This window comes from Pelophylax lessonae (genome assembly GCF_965119305.1).
Source record: "Pelophylax lessonae genome assembly, chromosome: 1".
NCBI classification, from domain to species: domain Eukaryota; kingdom Metazoa; phylum Chordata; class Amphibia; order Anura; family Ranidae; genus Pelophylax; species Pelophylax lessonae.
In genome coordinates, this window is record NC_138768.1 from 689,970,268 (window position 1) to 689,985,266 (window position 14,999).

The window sequence follows — 14,999 nt, forward strand, 5'->3', positions numbered from 1 at the left end:
TTAGACAGCAGCACTGTTAATCTGGAGAGAGTTGTGTTAAATTAAAGCGTAACTCCACTTTTGTTAAGAAAAAAACATTCCCCTTTGGGTGATTTATGCACATTACAAGGATTGTAACAAACCTTGTTGCAGATTACTACCTTTTGTTATTCTGAAGAAATCATTATTTGTTCCTCTGTACCTCTGTGCTGAGTGGGTCAAATGGGAGGGGTTTTATAATTATCTGTCAGCTATGGCAGCTGCAGAGCACTAATGAGGAAATCTGCTGGGCCTGCATCCCTTTAGACGTGTTCCTATTGGGAGTATCTCACTAAAAAATGAGATTTTTGTTGCTGGGGATGCCTGAAATCTGACTTGTATCTTAGGCAGACTACTGGGAAAAACTGGTGAGCCAATCACACAAGCAGGAAATGGTATTTCTGGGGTGTGGTCAGTACACATTCTGTGTACAGAACAGCTCCAGGTAGCCATATTGCATTGTATTTTCAGAAAATTACAACAGCTGCAGATTGATAAGAAAAGATAATTCTTAATAACATTCAATTACAATATGACTTGTGTCGATATTGTATACGCTATGTTGTTTTTTTTTTTATTTGCTATTTTTTTCCCCACAAAAGTGGAGTTACCACTATAAACTATTAAATTTAGATGGACTTGACTATCAAATTAAAACCAAGCTCTAGCTAACACTTTTTAAGCAACATTTTTTTGTTTTATTTTTTTTTAAGAAAAAAGTCTAAAAAAAGCAAACCAGTGCAGCCACCACATCAAAGAATTGGTAAACTGTAACAGATTGCGTTTTTTGTTTTTGGATTCAACGCTTCTTTGAGACATGTCTATGGAAAACCTTAAAATATTACAATAACAGTCCTATGCTAAAGTTACCTAAGCTACTAATACTACCAGTTCAATATCAGTACATCAGAAGTAATATAGACCTTTAAACAGTAAAGCCATAGTCCTATAGAGAAATAGTCTTCCAGTTAACTGATAATGCGTTGATCATACATGTGTTATCCATACAAAGCAATTACGTTGTAGTTTATTCTCTTTTTATAGCTTGCATTAGAAAAAAAAAGAGTTTTGACCCAATTACGTGCTGTAGGCAATGGTCTCCACAATTCCTAAAGTTTTGTATCTGAGGTCCATTGTGAAATGTGATCACTGTAGTAGCCATGGCCATGTATCAACTGAATTGCAAACTCTGTGACAATAGGCTCTACTAAAAGTAATAAATGTCTGACTCAACATGCATATAAATATACCGTAGAGTGAAACCAACATGGCATTGAGCCAATGTAGATTGGCTAGATGCCTGCAAGAAAAATAGTAAAAGGCAGGGAAGAACAACAGTGGCGTGCCAAAGTACTAACTGTCAGCAGTCACTGTATAGTTCTATACAGCAATATGTTCCACTTGTAGTCAATAACAGCCAAGCAAAATAGATTTGTGTACTGTAAAGTGAATATTCAGACAGCTACATCAAATGATTGTATTACTCATTTTTATCTTTTAATTCTGCAAATTTCATTTCCAAAGTCTGCTACTGAAAAGAAGTGGTAACCTTCAAACTGCTGTTTCTCTTCTCACTTCCCCTACATTAAAGGTAATATCCAATTAACCTATATCTTGAGATACATAAAGGGAAAACACTCTCTGGTTAGTACTTCTGTCACCCTGGCATCACTGTAGTGCACCTGTCCACCCCACTCACTTTTGTCAGTGAGTCGAGACCCCCTAAGATGCAAGATTGCTATTTCCAAACAAATGTACTGCAGACTCTTTTTGGGGAATTACCTAAGCTTCCAGCGCATATTATAAACTGTCAGGAATGACGTGCATCGCATTACCTAACCAGATAGATGTGTTTCAGGTTTCACCACCTGCACCAGTTTCTTTTTTATAGTGAAATAGAAACTAACAGAGGTCTGCCCCTAATTGAGAGAGAATAGGGCTGTTTTCCATATAGAAAACTGCCGCAGATTCCCGTCAGGTTTGACCTTTCATACGGGATGTGAGCTGTCAGTAGACAGCTCACATCCCTCTCTCTACAATTACACTGCATGAGCAGAGCCTTGGGGGCTACATGCATATTACAAAGATTACAGGTATTATTTATTACTTTTGTGTGAATGTGAATTTTTTTGTAACCACGCTCTTCTAGCCGGAAACAGCTTTTATTACTCTCTGTGACCTCATCACCAAGCTTGTGAAGTTCTTGCAGAGATAGCTCTTGGGAGAAGTGATCAGCAGGGTACCTCAGGTCAGTTTACTATTGACATAGGCATGCTGCTCAGAATTACATCTTCCAAGTGCCCATTCTCTACACACAGTTTGTGGACAGGAATTTGAAACTCAGAGAAAAAATATTCCTAAAGTTTGGGTGCCTAATTCAAACCCCAATGAAGTCATTGGGAGCAGAACAAAGCACCAAAACATTTTTTTTTAACCCTCTGATTTGCAGGAACTAGCATTTATAATAATGCTTTAAGAGCAACAGTAAAATGCAAAATTCCTTTAACCACTTGCCGACATACTGCGGCAGGCTGGCTCGGTTGATCAAACCAACGTATAGGTACGTCGGTTAGTGGGAGCGCTCCTGGGGATGCATGCGCACCCCCATTAGTCAGCAGGGAAGCCGATCCATGGGAGCAGACATGGCCGCCCGGCACACGCGATCGCTCCCTGTGGAGAGAGCACGACGGTCTGCTGTTGCAAACACAGCAGACCGTTGTTCTCTCTGGAATGAAAACAAAGCACCCGTGATCCTCCTATTTAGGATTACAAGTCTCTGTGTTGATTACACAAGTCCTTCCCCCATACAGTTGGAAAAAACCCCCTAGGCTCACACTTAACCCTTTGATTTCCCCTGGGTTAACCCCTTCCCTGACAGTGTCATTATTACAGTAACAGTGCATTTTTTAGCACTGATTACTGTAGTATTGTCACTGGTCCCCCCAAAAGTGTCAAAAATGTCAGTTAGGGGTCCGATCTGTCAGCCGCAATGTTGCAGTCCCACTAAAAATCGCTGATCGCCACCAATACTAGTAAAAAAGAAATAAAATAAATAAAAATGACATAAATCTTTTCGTTTGTACGCGTGGTAACTTTTGCACAAACAAATTAAAATACGCTTATTGTGATTTTTTTTTTATACCAAAAATATGTAGCAGAATACATATTGGCCTAAAATGATGAAAAAATTTGATGTTTCCTTTTTTTATTGGGAATGTTATATAGCAGAATGTGAAAAAAATAAAAATTGCACAGGTGATCAAATACCACCAAAATAAATCTTTATTTGTGGGAAAAAAGGACATTTGTTTTCTTTGGGTACAGCCTCGCACGACGGCGCAATTGTCTGTGAAAGTAACGCAGTGCCGAATCGAAAAAAAGGGCCTGGTCATTAAAGGGGTAAAACCTTCCGGTCCAGAAGTGGTTAAATACCATGCCTGAGGGATGTCACGACCCTGCCTGTGAAGTGATGCATCTGCATGATGTATTAAACCTACTGCAGAAAGCTGATTAAAAAAAATGCTATTTAAATTGCCAGCAAATAATAGCTTTGGCCACTTTACTGGGGTTTCCCTCCAATACTTCAATAATGGCATGGGACTCCCTTAAAAAAAACATACCAGACCCTTCTCCCTAATGAGTAAAAAAAAAAGTATGGGGCCCTCTCTTCAGGGCTGGTGTGGATTTTACTGTGCCCCCCTCCAAAAAAAAAAAAATCTTACCAGATCATGCAGCCAGGAGAGGGGAAGATAAGCATGCACCCCCTCCTGAAACATACCAGACCATATGCCCTCAACATGGCAAAAGCATGTTGCCGAGGCCAGGAACACATAGGGGGCCAAAATCAGGGTGCCCCCTTTTTTTTTTAATGGAGCTTTCAGATTCCAATAAGACCCCACCCGCAAATCCACATAACCACCTCGTCAGGGTTGTGGGAAAGAGGCCCATGTCCTCATTAACTCCCCCATCTTGAGAGCATGTGGCCTAGTAGGGAGGGAGGAAGCTTGCCAGGCTGCATGCTCAGAAAAGGTATGGATATTTTGGGAACCCCATATTTTTCTTGATTTTTGCATGGGGTTATCCCTTATAAAAAAAACAAACCCAAAGGACCTTAAAGTTTATGCCACTCCTAAAGGGCCTTGTAAGTTATCGGGTAACCCCTAGCTGTTTTGTTTTTTAAACTATCCCCAGTTGCTTTGTTTACAGTGCCTTGCGAAAGTATTCGGCCCCCTTGAACTTTTGCCACATTTCAGGCTTCAAACATAACGATATAAAACTGTAATTTTTTGTAAAGAATCAACAAGTGGGACACAATCATGAAGTGGACGAAATTTATTGGATATTTCAAACTTTTTTAACAAATAAAAAACTGAAAAATTGGGCGTGCAAAATTATTCAGCCACTTTACTTTCAGTGCAGCAAACTCTCTCCAGAAGTTCAGTGAGGATCTCTGAATGATCCAATGTTGACCTAAATGACTAATGATGATAAATAGAATTCACCTGTGTGTAATCAAGTCTCCGTATAAATGCACCTGCACTGTGATAGTCTCAGAGATCCGTTTAAAGCGCAGAGAGCATCATGAAGAACAAGGAACACACCAGGCAGGTCCGAGATACTATTGTGGAGAAGTTTAAAGCCGGATTTATATACAAAAAGATTTCCCAAGCTTTAAACATCCCAAGGAGCACTGTGCAAGTGATAATATTGAAATGGAAGGAGTATCAGACCACTGCAAATCTACGAAGACCTGGCCGTCCCTCTAAACTTTCAGCTCATACAAGGAGAAGATTGATCAGAGATGCAGCCAAGAGGCCCATGATCACTCTGGATGAACTGCAGAGATCTACAGCTGAGGTGGGAGACTCTGTCCATAGGACAACAATCAGTCGTATACTGCAAAAATCTGGCCTTTATGGAAGAGTGGCAAGAAGAAAGCCATTTCTTAAAGATATCCATAAAAAGTGTCGTTTAAAGTTTGCCAAAAGCCACCTGGGAGACACACCAAACATGCCGAAGAAGGTCCTCTGGTCAGATGAAACCAAAATCAAACTTTTTGGCAACAATGCAAAACGTTATGTTTGGCGTAAAAGCAACACAACTCATCACCCTGAACACACCATCCCCACTGTCAAACATGGTGGTGGTAGCATCATGGTTTGGGCCTGCTTTTTTTCAGCAGGGACAGGGAAGATGGTTAAAATTGATGGGAAGATGGATGGAGCCAAATATAGGACCATTCTGGAAGAAAACCTGATGGAGTCTGCAAAAGACCTGAGACTGGGATGGAGATTTGTCTTCCAACAAGACAATGATCCAAAACATAAAGCAAAATCTACAATGGAATGGTTCACAAATAAACATATCCAGGTGTTAGAATGGCCAAGTCAAAGTCCAGACCTGAATCCAATCGAGAATCTGTGGAAAGAACTGAAAACTGCTGTTCACAAACGCTCTCCATCCAACCTCACCGAGGAGGAATGGGCAAAAATTTCAGTCTCTCAATGTGCAAAACTGATAGAGACATACCCCAAGCGACTTAAAGCTGTAATCGCAGTAAAAGGTGGCACTACAAAGTATTAATTTAAGGGGGCTGAATAATTTTGCACGCCCAATTTTTCAGTTTTTTATTTGTTAAAAAAGTTTGAAATATCCAATAAATTTCATTCCACTTCATGATTGTGTCCCACTTGTTGTTGATTCTTCACAAAAAATTACAGTTTTATATCTTTATGTTTGAAGCCTGAAATGTGGCAAAAGGTCGAAAAGTTCAAGGGGGCCGAATACTTTCGCAAAGCACTGTATATGACCAGGGATTCCGGCCAGCAAGTGGGTGAGTTGGGACAGCAACTATTGACTAGAGATGGGCTCGGGCGCGTTTGAGTTCCCACGTGCCTAATCCCGCCAGGAAGCCGACACTGCACTCCACTAATCACAGGCACTGAGACATTTCCTGGTCTGTGTAGCTGCAGATCTGGAAATGTCTCAGTGTCTCAGTGCCTGTGATTAGTGGAGTGCAGTGTCGGCTTCCTGAGGGGATCGGGCACATCATGGGAACTCAAACATGCCCAAGCCCATCTCTACTATTGACAGCAGAATAAGGACGCTGTCATAAAGTGTTGAGAAAAAAAAGCACGCTACTATATATTATATTTGACTTTTGCAAAACAGGCTAAAAGTCCAATGTTTGGAATACACTACATTCAAAACAAACTGGTAGCTCAATCCTACCTATATTTGAAGCATTTTTTTAAAGATTAAAACATGGTAAATGTGAATGTATTGCAGAAATGTTCTGCATTTTTTTATTTTTTCCAGACATACGCCTTAAAAAGACACTGTCACTTTTGCACTTATGCAGGGCAAAGTGAAAGTGTCTGCAAAGGGCATAACTAGGCTCCTTTATATTCCCTTTACACGTGATTCCATGCTGCTGCTTCCTCCTCTGCAGCTGGCTACAATATCCAGCGTATGACCTTCTGTCCTATGACAGTGTGTGGATCTAGCAGTTAATTGCTAGGCCCAAGCACTGTCACACAGTTGGGGGAGTGACATCACTAATCATTTAGTTCCCGCTGCAGAAGAGGAAGGATTAGTAAGGGCATTCTTATTTTCCAGCACCCCAGTTATAAGATTTCTGTACACAACTCCTAAAGCTAGCCATACACTAGTAGATTTTTTTTGTACAAACATTCGTCTGAAAAGATGTACAAATGTTTTAGTGCATTTGATGACAAAACAAAATTGTGTTTGCTTTTAACATTTGATTTTGGAACAAATGACTATTCTGACTTTACCAAACGAAAACCACACACACTGCTAAGAATTTATTTGTTCAAGAAAAACTTTCCATCCCGCTCCTTCAGATTTTCTTGTTAATTTGGTCTCAAATGAAATTGACATGACAACGTCAGAGCCACTCTCTGTATCATTACACTGTGAATGAAGGGCATTGTGGTGATGTCCCCTCAGGGGGTAGGCCGGTGATGTCCTGCATGTACAGTATGTCCCCAGTCTTCTGGTTTGGGTGATGTTGAAAATTAAAGTACTGCAGGGGACAACTCTGGACTGAAAGAGCACATTGCAGTCTGAGCTGTTTTTTTTTAGACTACTGTTTGACCATTTGTAAAATTAAAAGATTCACTGTAAAGTTAGGCTTTAATGTGATAAAAAACCCCTACATAAGCCCACTAATGTGACTGGCTTCAGGTAATACACAAAGATGAAGCAAATCTCTTAAATAATCTGTTTATCTGCAGCTCTCTCTTCTCTAGAGCCAATCAAAATACACAGATCAAATGGTATTTCTCAGCTTGCAGGAATCAGGGGGGGAGGATCTGACATCCCAGAGCATAGATCATAGAGTGTAGTCTGACAGTAGAGGGAACAGACACACTCCTTCTACAGAGTCTCATAGGGAGACATGCACAGCTGCACATTTCAATCATCTACTGAGGGCTAGAGGGGGCCGGGCCGGGCCAGGCCAGCTCCCAGGAATGCCTTGTGTAAAAAACGATAAAATAAACAAATAAAGAAACTGTCAGAATTTAGTTATGCAGAAAACAGAAGAAGGAGAGAGCAGAGATGATGCACACTAAATGCTATAGATTGGGGCAAGTACACACTATAGAAGGATATGCTTTGTTCATTTTTCATTACAAGGGTTTACAACCACTTTAAATAATATATCACCCATCTAGTACTTTTAGGTGGAAGTACTCTTTAAGAGCACTTAACAACAAGACTATCAAGTATAAATTCTATTTCAGTATAAAATGTATTATATTTTAGGAATTTCCTATTCTAAATGGTAATTGCAGATTATGTTTACTAGGCATAGCATCTGTTGTAAAGAAAACAGTAATCAGCCTTTATCCGGGAGCCAGTTAACGACTTGGGGAAATTTCACAAACAGCTTTAAAGACGTAGAAGCCCTTGAGGTTGTACGCAGAATGTTACTCATTCACTGTGTACCAATAGCATGGGAATAGAGAGCGGCAAGCATGCCCATTCATAGTTAGGAATCAGGAAATGCTTACTTCATTGAGCTGTATTCACTTCTGGGTCAGTTATTTCCTGTGTGCTGTTTATTTTAAATTCCAGGAAATATTTCCTCTTTACTCACATTTGCTTATAGTTTAATGAAGGCATCCTCCACTTGTTAAATGACCGGAAAGGAAGGATAGAATAGAGACTGTGTGCTGCAGTATTATCAGAAACATGGTCATCAGAGGGGTCGCTGTTCAACTTATATAATGTAGGCTTCATACAACATTTACTCAGCTGTGAAAGCAAAGCCGGCTGGTTGAAAAAACCTAAACATGAAGCCAGGGATACCGGAAGAGATTAAAATGTTAGAGATTGACATGTATAAATATTGTTGTGTTAGAAGCTGATGACTAAATGACGGAAATTGTGACTGATGTCACAATGAGTTTCCTTGTGATAGCTGTGAGAGTGGCATTCTGATTTAACAGAACATCTTTCAAGGAAGGATACGCTGGAAATTTAATTAGTGATCCAGCTGTATATTATTCAATGCAAAGGTAAACCAAATACGTATTGCATTTTTTAGTTCCATAAAACTCATTTAAAATATTGGCGTGCCATTAATAACTAGCATCAATGGGAAAGGTAAACGCTCGCCAGAAATAATAATTTTATTTTGGGTAGGGACACTGACCTTATAGAGAACCAGTCACAGCAACATTTAGGCAAGAATCTGAAAATTCAGTCTTAAATGAATATATTTTATGCTGGGTAATACACTATTAGGCCCATTAGGCCTGTGCTTTTCAATCTGCTGATTTTTATAAAATGGATCTTCATTACAGGTTGACGTATGAAAGATTTACCTTTGTCCCCTCTAGGTTTATATACTTTGCCTGTGCCTGACTCTTTAGCTTGAGTGTGACGGTTAAAGGTCATATGCAGTCTTGGAAGTGCTGCCCCAACAACTGCCTGATTTCACCCACTTGTCTCCCAGCTTTTAAAGGTGTGGTTAGGGTCTGCCAATGCAGACATCAAGTGTCTTTTTCTCTTTGGCCCAGACTGATGAGTCAACATATAAGTAGGCCTGTGCAAAAAAATCATTTTCAATCTTGTTCGGTTTTCTTTAAAGCTGAACTCTGGGCACAAACACCTTCATTTAAATACATTCCTTATTAGCCATACAGAATGTAAATTCACTTTGCGTGCATCAAGTACCTTTGAAGTGAAGGCAGATTGCCCATAGGTATGTTAGTTTAGTCAGGGGCTGGCCCAGGCTGGGGGTAGGAGTAAGGCTGGCCATACACAATGCAAATTCTTTTCCTGCAACCACGGATTTAGAAAGTGTTGACAGAGGAAACAGCAATGGTCTTCTCCCAGCTGGGTGGGGGGGGGGGGGTGGGGGGGTGGGGGTGTCTTCTCCCAGCCAGGGGTGGTGTCATCTGTGTCATCTGTTCAGGCAATTCCCGCTGGACAGTAGTGATAATTGCAAGAGAATCCGGCAGGCTGGTTGTACATTCAGCTTGCCCATTAATGGTTCGAATCTCCGCCAGTTCCTGCTGAACAGGGACCGTGTATGGCCAGCCCTAATTTGTGTGCTGCTGTTCCTGGGCTTTTGGATCCAGCCTGCTCACCTGTGAAATGAAAAGGGAGAAGGCTTGGGTCCAAGGGCGTCTTGCACAGCGTGATTTTCAGCTCTGAGCAGACATACTGTAGGACTGCTGTGCCTTGCAGTCCACTGAAGACACCAGGCATCCACAGGACAACCAGGACATGGAACACTCCAGCTATGGATAGTCCAGCTATGGACTATCACCAGTAAAGGTATGCCTGGGCAGCGAGGTAGTTGTGGGTAGGGTTAAGTTAAAGATGTTGTTCATGTTGAAATATAATGCCACACATGGTGTACGAATCAAGGCCCTACAACAGGTCTACTCAGCAAGCCAAGCAGAAGGAGTATTGCAGTCAATATGGATAACCAAGAACTAGCGCAAGGTACATCACAGCCAGTTGAAAATCATGGTACCTGGTGCCAGTGATGGGTCCTCCAATAGCAAGGGAGTTGGTGATTTGGCTCCCTCCCCAGTGGTCAGTTTCCCAAAGCAACCCATATGGAAGTGAAGGAACTAACAAGTGCATGTATTAGGTCCAAGCTATGTACACGGCTATCCCCATTCTGTTACTGGAACTGAGGTAACAGAGGTACACTGGACTGATGGAGAGGGCGCGGGTTCAGCAGTGTCCCTCTAAAATGCAACATACATTGAGCTTAGGTGGGTAGTGACACAGAAGAGTAATTTACAGTGAAACTCTGTAAATGTAATCACTGCACATGGTGACATGGCTCATCTCTAAGTCATTGAACTTCCTTAGGGCTTGTTCACACTTGACTAAATTTCTAACGCTTACCAAACGCTCCTATAGCGTTGGTATGGGCGTTAGACTTGCGTTAATGAGTTTTAGTATGGGCTTTAGACTGGTGTTTTACAAGTGTTATTTGACAAGTTAAAAATGCTCCCCAAACGCCATATGAGCAGTTTTGAAGTGTTTGATGCGCATTAAGGAGCGTAAAAACCGCTCCACAAACGCCTATTCCATTACAGGAAATAAACAAATGTTAATGCCCCACAACTGGCTGCTAGAGCATTTGCAAAGTGTTACCATAGACTTGAATGGGAGGTGTTAAAGGGTTAAAAAACCTTCTGAGTCAACATGAGGCTTAAATTTTGAAGCAACGTGACTCTAACCCTAATGTTTTGATAGTATGAACAGCACTGTGTGCTGCCCATTGTATCATTTGCATAGGCATGGCATATGAGGTGCATTTTTAACGCCTCTCAAACACCTGCTTTTAATTTCAGTGTGAACTTAGCCTTAATGTTGGGCTTTCACATGACTGCAGTCTCTGCCTGGTGCCAGCCAATAATGAGCACATTTACAACAAAAGGTATTGCAGCATGCAGGGCAAGTGGCCCCGCCCTACATAAGTCTCACTTATTACCTTGTAAAAATAGTATTAACATGAGAACTGTGCTGTACATACCCTGTACAGAGAGCAGAGCTGTGGGAGGGATCTAGTAGGTCCACCCACTACAATCTGCCTGCATAAAACTGCAGGTGGCAGATACAAGACCAGTCACCCTTCATAAGGAGTGAAAGTAGCAGTGATAAGTCTGTATTATAGAGAGAACTCTCTAATATTGTGCTCAAAACAAAGGATTTGTACAGGTAGAGGCTTTAAAACACAATAATTATTTGCATTTCAAAATTCAAAAAACTAAAAAATAGATTTATAAAAATGACATAATCTATTGACACATTTTTTTTTTTTTTCCATTAGAATTTTTATTAAATTTTAAAGGAATACAAACATAACATATGTCAGTACATAAGTCAAAACAGCAATTCCAGCAGATACAGCAAAGTCATTTGTAGCCGAAACAATGCCAGTAATAGGAGTCACAGGTATGTCAGCTATGGAGTCTGTATGTTAACAACACCTTGAGCACCTTACCTCTATTCTAGAATGTAAATACTATAGACAGGATCCCTATGACTCCTGAGGAGAAGGAGAGGTGTTGGGTTGGGGATAGAGAAGGAGATATGGAGAGAAAAGTGGGAGAGCGGAGAGAGAGTAGAGGGCAGAGGTGTGGGAGAGGAGAGGGGGGAGAAGAGAAGAAATGGTATAGAGGGGGGGTGGAGGAGGGGAAGAGGGAAGAGGGGGGAGGAGGGGAGGAGATATAGAGAGAAGGGGGGGGGGGAGAAGGGGAGAGGGGGGGAGGAGGAGGAGGAAGGGAAGAGGAGAGGGGAGGAAGTAGGGGGAGAGAAGAGAGAGAGATAGAGAAAGAAAGAAAGAAAGAAAGGGGGGGAGGGGGGAGAGGGAAGGAGAACAGAGGGAAGGGGAGAGAAGGGGAGTAGGGAGAAGAGGAATATAAGCGGTAGGGAAAGGGAGGAGGTGCAGGGAGGAGGAGAAGGTGGAAGAAGAGGGAAGAGGAAGAGTAGAGAAGGTAGAGGAGGGTAGGAGAGAGAGATGATTAAGCCGTAAAAGGAGATAGCGGGAGCAAGGTGGAGAGAAGGCTTCCGGTGCTCAGATGTGGCCATTCATGAGACTCCCATACGTTCAGGTGATATGTGTACAATAACAACAGGGGGGGTAAAGTAACAACAGGGGTATAAAGCAACAACTTGTCGGCAGAGCATTATTCATTTTTCAGTATGCATAGTAATCACAGGTAACATTACTAATCCGGAAACCACGTGTACCACTTGGTCCAAGCTTTATCAAACCTAGCGCTATGACCTGACTTGTAGGCAAGCAGCTTTTCATATTTGTAGTTGGTTTTGACCAACGCTATAACCTCCGAAGTAGTGGGCGTTAAATTGGATTTCCACTGTCTAGTTATGAGGCTTCTGGCCGCCAGTAGAATGTGCGTTACCACCGTACCGCTATCTGTGGGGAATAATTCAATCCCTATGTTCAATATTGCCAGTGCTGGAGAGGAGCGGGTCAGCACCCCCGTAATTCTAGATATCAAGGAGAACAGGCTGTCCCAGAACCCTTTTAGGTGTCTACATGACCAAAACACATGAGTTAGGTGGGCAGCCTCACCGCATCCCCTCCAACACAGGGGTGAGTAGTCGGGTACAAATTTAGATAGTCTGTATGGTGTAAGATACCATCTCAAATTTATCTTTTGTGACAATTCCCAGTGGTTAGTGCACGACGAGGATTGTCGGATAGACCGAAAAGCTGCTTGCCATTGCTTGTCAGTAAACGTATCCCCATTTCACGAAGGGGGTAGCTTTACAATACTCCAGTTTGCTTTGAAGGAAGTTGTAGAAAAGAGAAGTTCCCTTGACTGAGCGTAGGTTACCCGATAAGAACTTCCATCCTTGGGATGGAATACAGATATGTGGCGATGTTAAAGTACAGATAATATTCGGTGGAAGGGAGCGAGTATTCTTCCTGAAGGCTAGCAAATGGTTTTAGCACATCTCCTGTAAGGATATGGTCCACAGTGAGTATACCTCTGTTGACCCAGGTTTTGAGTGAGGTGTGAGGAATGACTAGTTCCAGCACGCCCAACGGGATGAGGACTCTCACTAATGCGGGTAGTTGGCCGGATCGAGCCATGAGCGTGGGCCAGGCCAAAAGTGAGGCCCGGAACGAGATGGGAAGCGCTTTTAGTGGTCTTGGGCTCCATACGTCCGCCAAGAGCACCGTCCGCAGGGGGAGGGGGGAGCAGACCTCAGCTTCCATGTTGCTCCACACTGTGGAAGACGCAGGGTTCACCCAGTGTGTTAGTTGGGTCAAATGTGAGGCCAAGAGGTAATCTTTAATGTCTACCATACCCATGCCCCCTGCAGACTAGTGCTTAATCAGGTAAGAGTGAGCGCTTCTCGGTCTCTTGCCCCTCCACACCAGTCCCTTGAGTGCTGCCTGTAGGGAAGTTATGATTTTCTGGGGTACCGGGATCACTAAGGTCTGAAATATATATAAAATTTGGGGCAAGAGGATCATCTTGAACGAGGCAAGACGGCCCGACCAGGTAAGTTCCGTGTTGGAAATTCTGTGACATTCCTTCTCAATTTTTGCCACTAGAGGCGGGAAGCTAGCGTCAGCCAATAGGTCTACTTTGGGGGTTAGTTGAATTCCCAAGTACGGGATGCTACTTTGTTTCCAAGTATAGGGGTACAGGGATTGTAATTTTTGACATAAGGTCCGGGACATGCCCATCGGTAATATCAAGGATTTCGTAAAGTTGGCCTTGTAGTAAGAAGCTAGGCTGAATTGTTGTAGCAAAGAATGTGTAGCCACCAGCGACCGCTCAGGGTCGGACATGAAGATAATGACATCGTCCGCAAATAAACTAATAACATGGGTTCGCGTGGGGGTAGTAAGGCCCTTAATATTTGCGGAGGATCGAACTGCCTCTGCCAGGGGCTCTATAAGCAAATTGAAAATGGAAGGTGACAGAGGGTAGCCCTGCCTCGTCCCATTTGTTAATGAGAAGGACCTTGACAGCATGCTGGATGAGTAAACCTTCGCCGAGGGATTGGAGTATAGCACCAGTATTGCGTGTAAGATGGGGCCCTGAAACCCAAACCTCTGCAACACTCGAGTCATATATGTCCAGTGGACCCGGTCGAATGCCTTCTCCGCGTCCAACGAGAGCAGCAGCGCAGGCACCCGACCCGATCCAGCTCTATCCACCAGCCCCACCACCCTCCTAGTAGCATCTGAAGCCTGGCGGCCTCTAACAAAGCCCGATTGATCTGGATTGATGAGATCCAGCAAGATTGGGTGGAGTCTAAGGGCCAGTACCTTGGCATACAATTTCACATCCATGTTCAGTAGCGATATTGGCCTGAAATTAGGAGGAGAAGTAGGGTCTTTGCCCGGCTTGGGCAGTGTGACCACATACGCTTGCAGTAATTCACTAGGCAGAGAGGCAGAGGACACCGCGGCCGCAAACATCGTGGCTAAGTGTGGGCCCAGGGTTGACATAAACTTTTTATAATAAAGATTGGGGAGACCATCGGGTCCCGGAGACTTCCCCGTTGGTAGTGTACGGATGGCCCGCTCCACCTCTACTGCGGATATCGGGGCATTAAGAACCTGCAGCTGAGAGGCAGTAAGAGTCGGCAAGCGAACAGAGTCCAGGAAGGAGGATATGATCATCTCCGTTGGCTGGGGGGTACTAGGGTCATTTTTGAGGTTGTACAAGGACTCATAGTAACTGGCAAAAGAGTCAGCTATGTCTTGAGGGTTAGTTATTTTAGTGTTAGTATTAGGGTCAACGAGGTAAGCTATTCTATTCTTGATGCGTTTGGCCCGCAGTTTGGTAGCCAACAATTTCCCTGCCTTGTCACCAGCTGAGTAATGCGACAGTTTAAGAGCCCTAAAGTATTTATCTTGCTGTTCCACCAATAGGTCCCTCAAGTTTGATCTAAGGTCCCTCAATTGTTGGGCCAATTGCGGGGTAGGGGAC

At 42.9% G+C, this 14,999-nt stretch overlaps 1 long non-coding RNA gene across 1 annotated transcript in view; it reads right to left on the reverse strand.

The window, feature by feature from the left end:
* LOC309567228 overlaps window positions 1-14,999 on the reverse strand; it is a 283,804-nt gene that overhangs the window by 74,355 nt on the left and 194,450 nt on the right. The gene's annotated exons all lie outside the window — the stretch shown is intronic.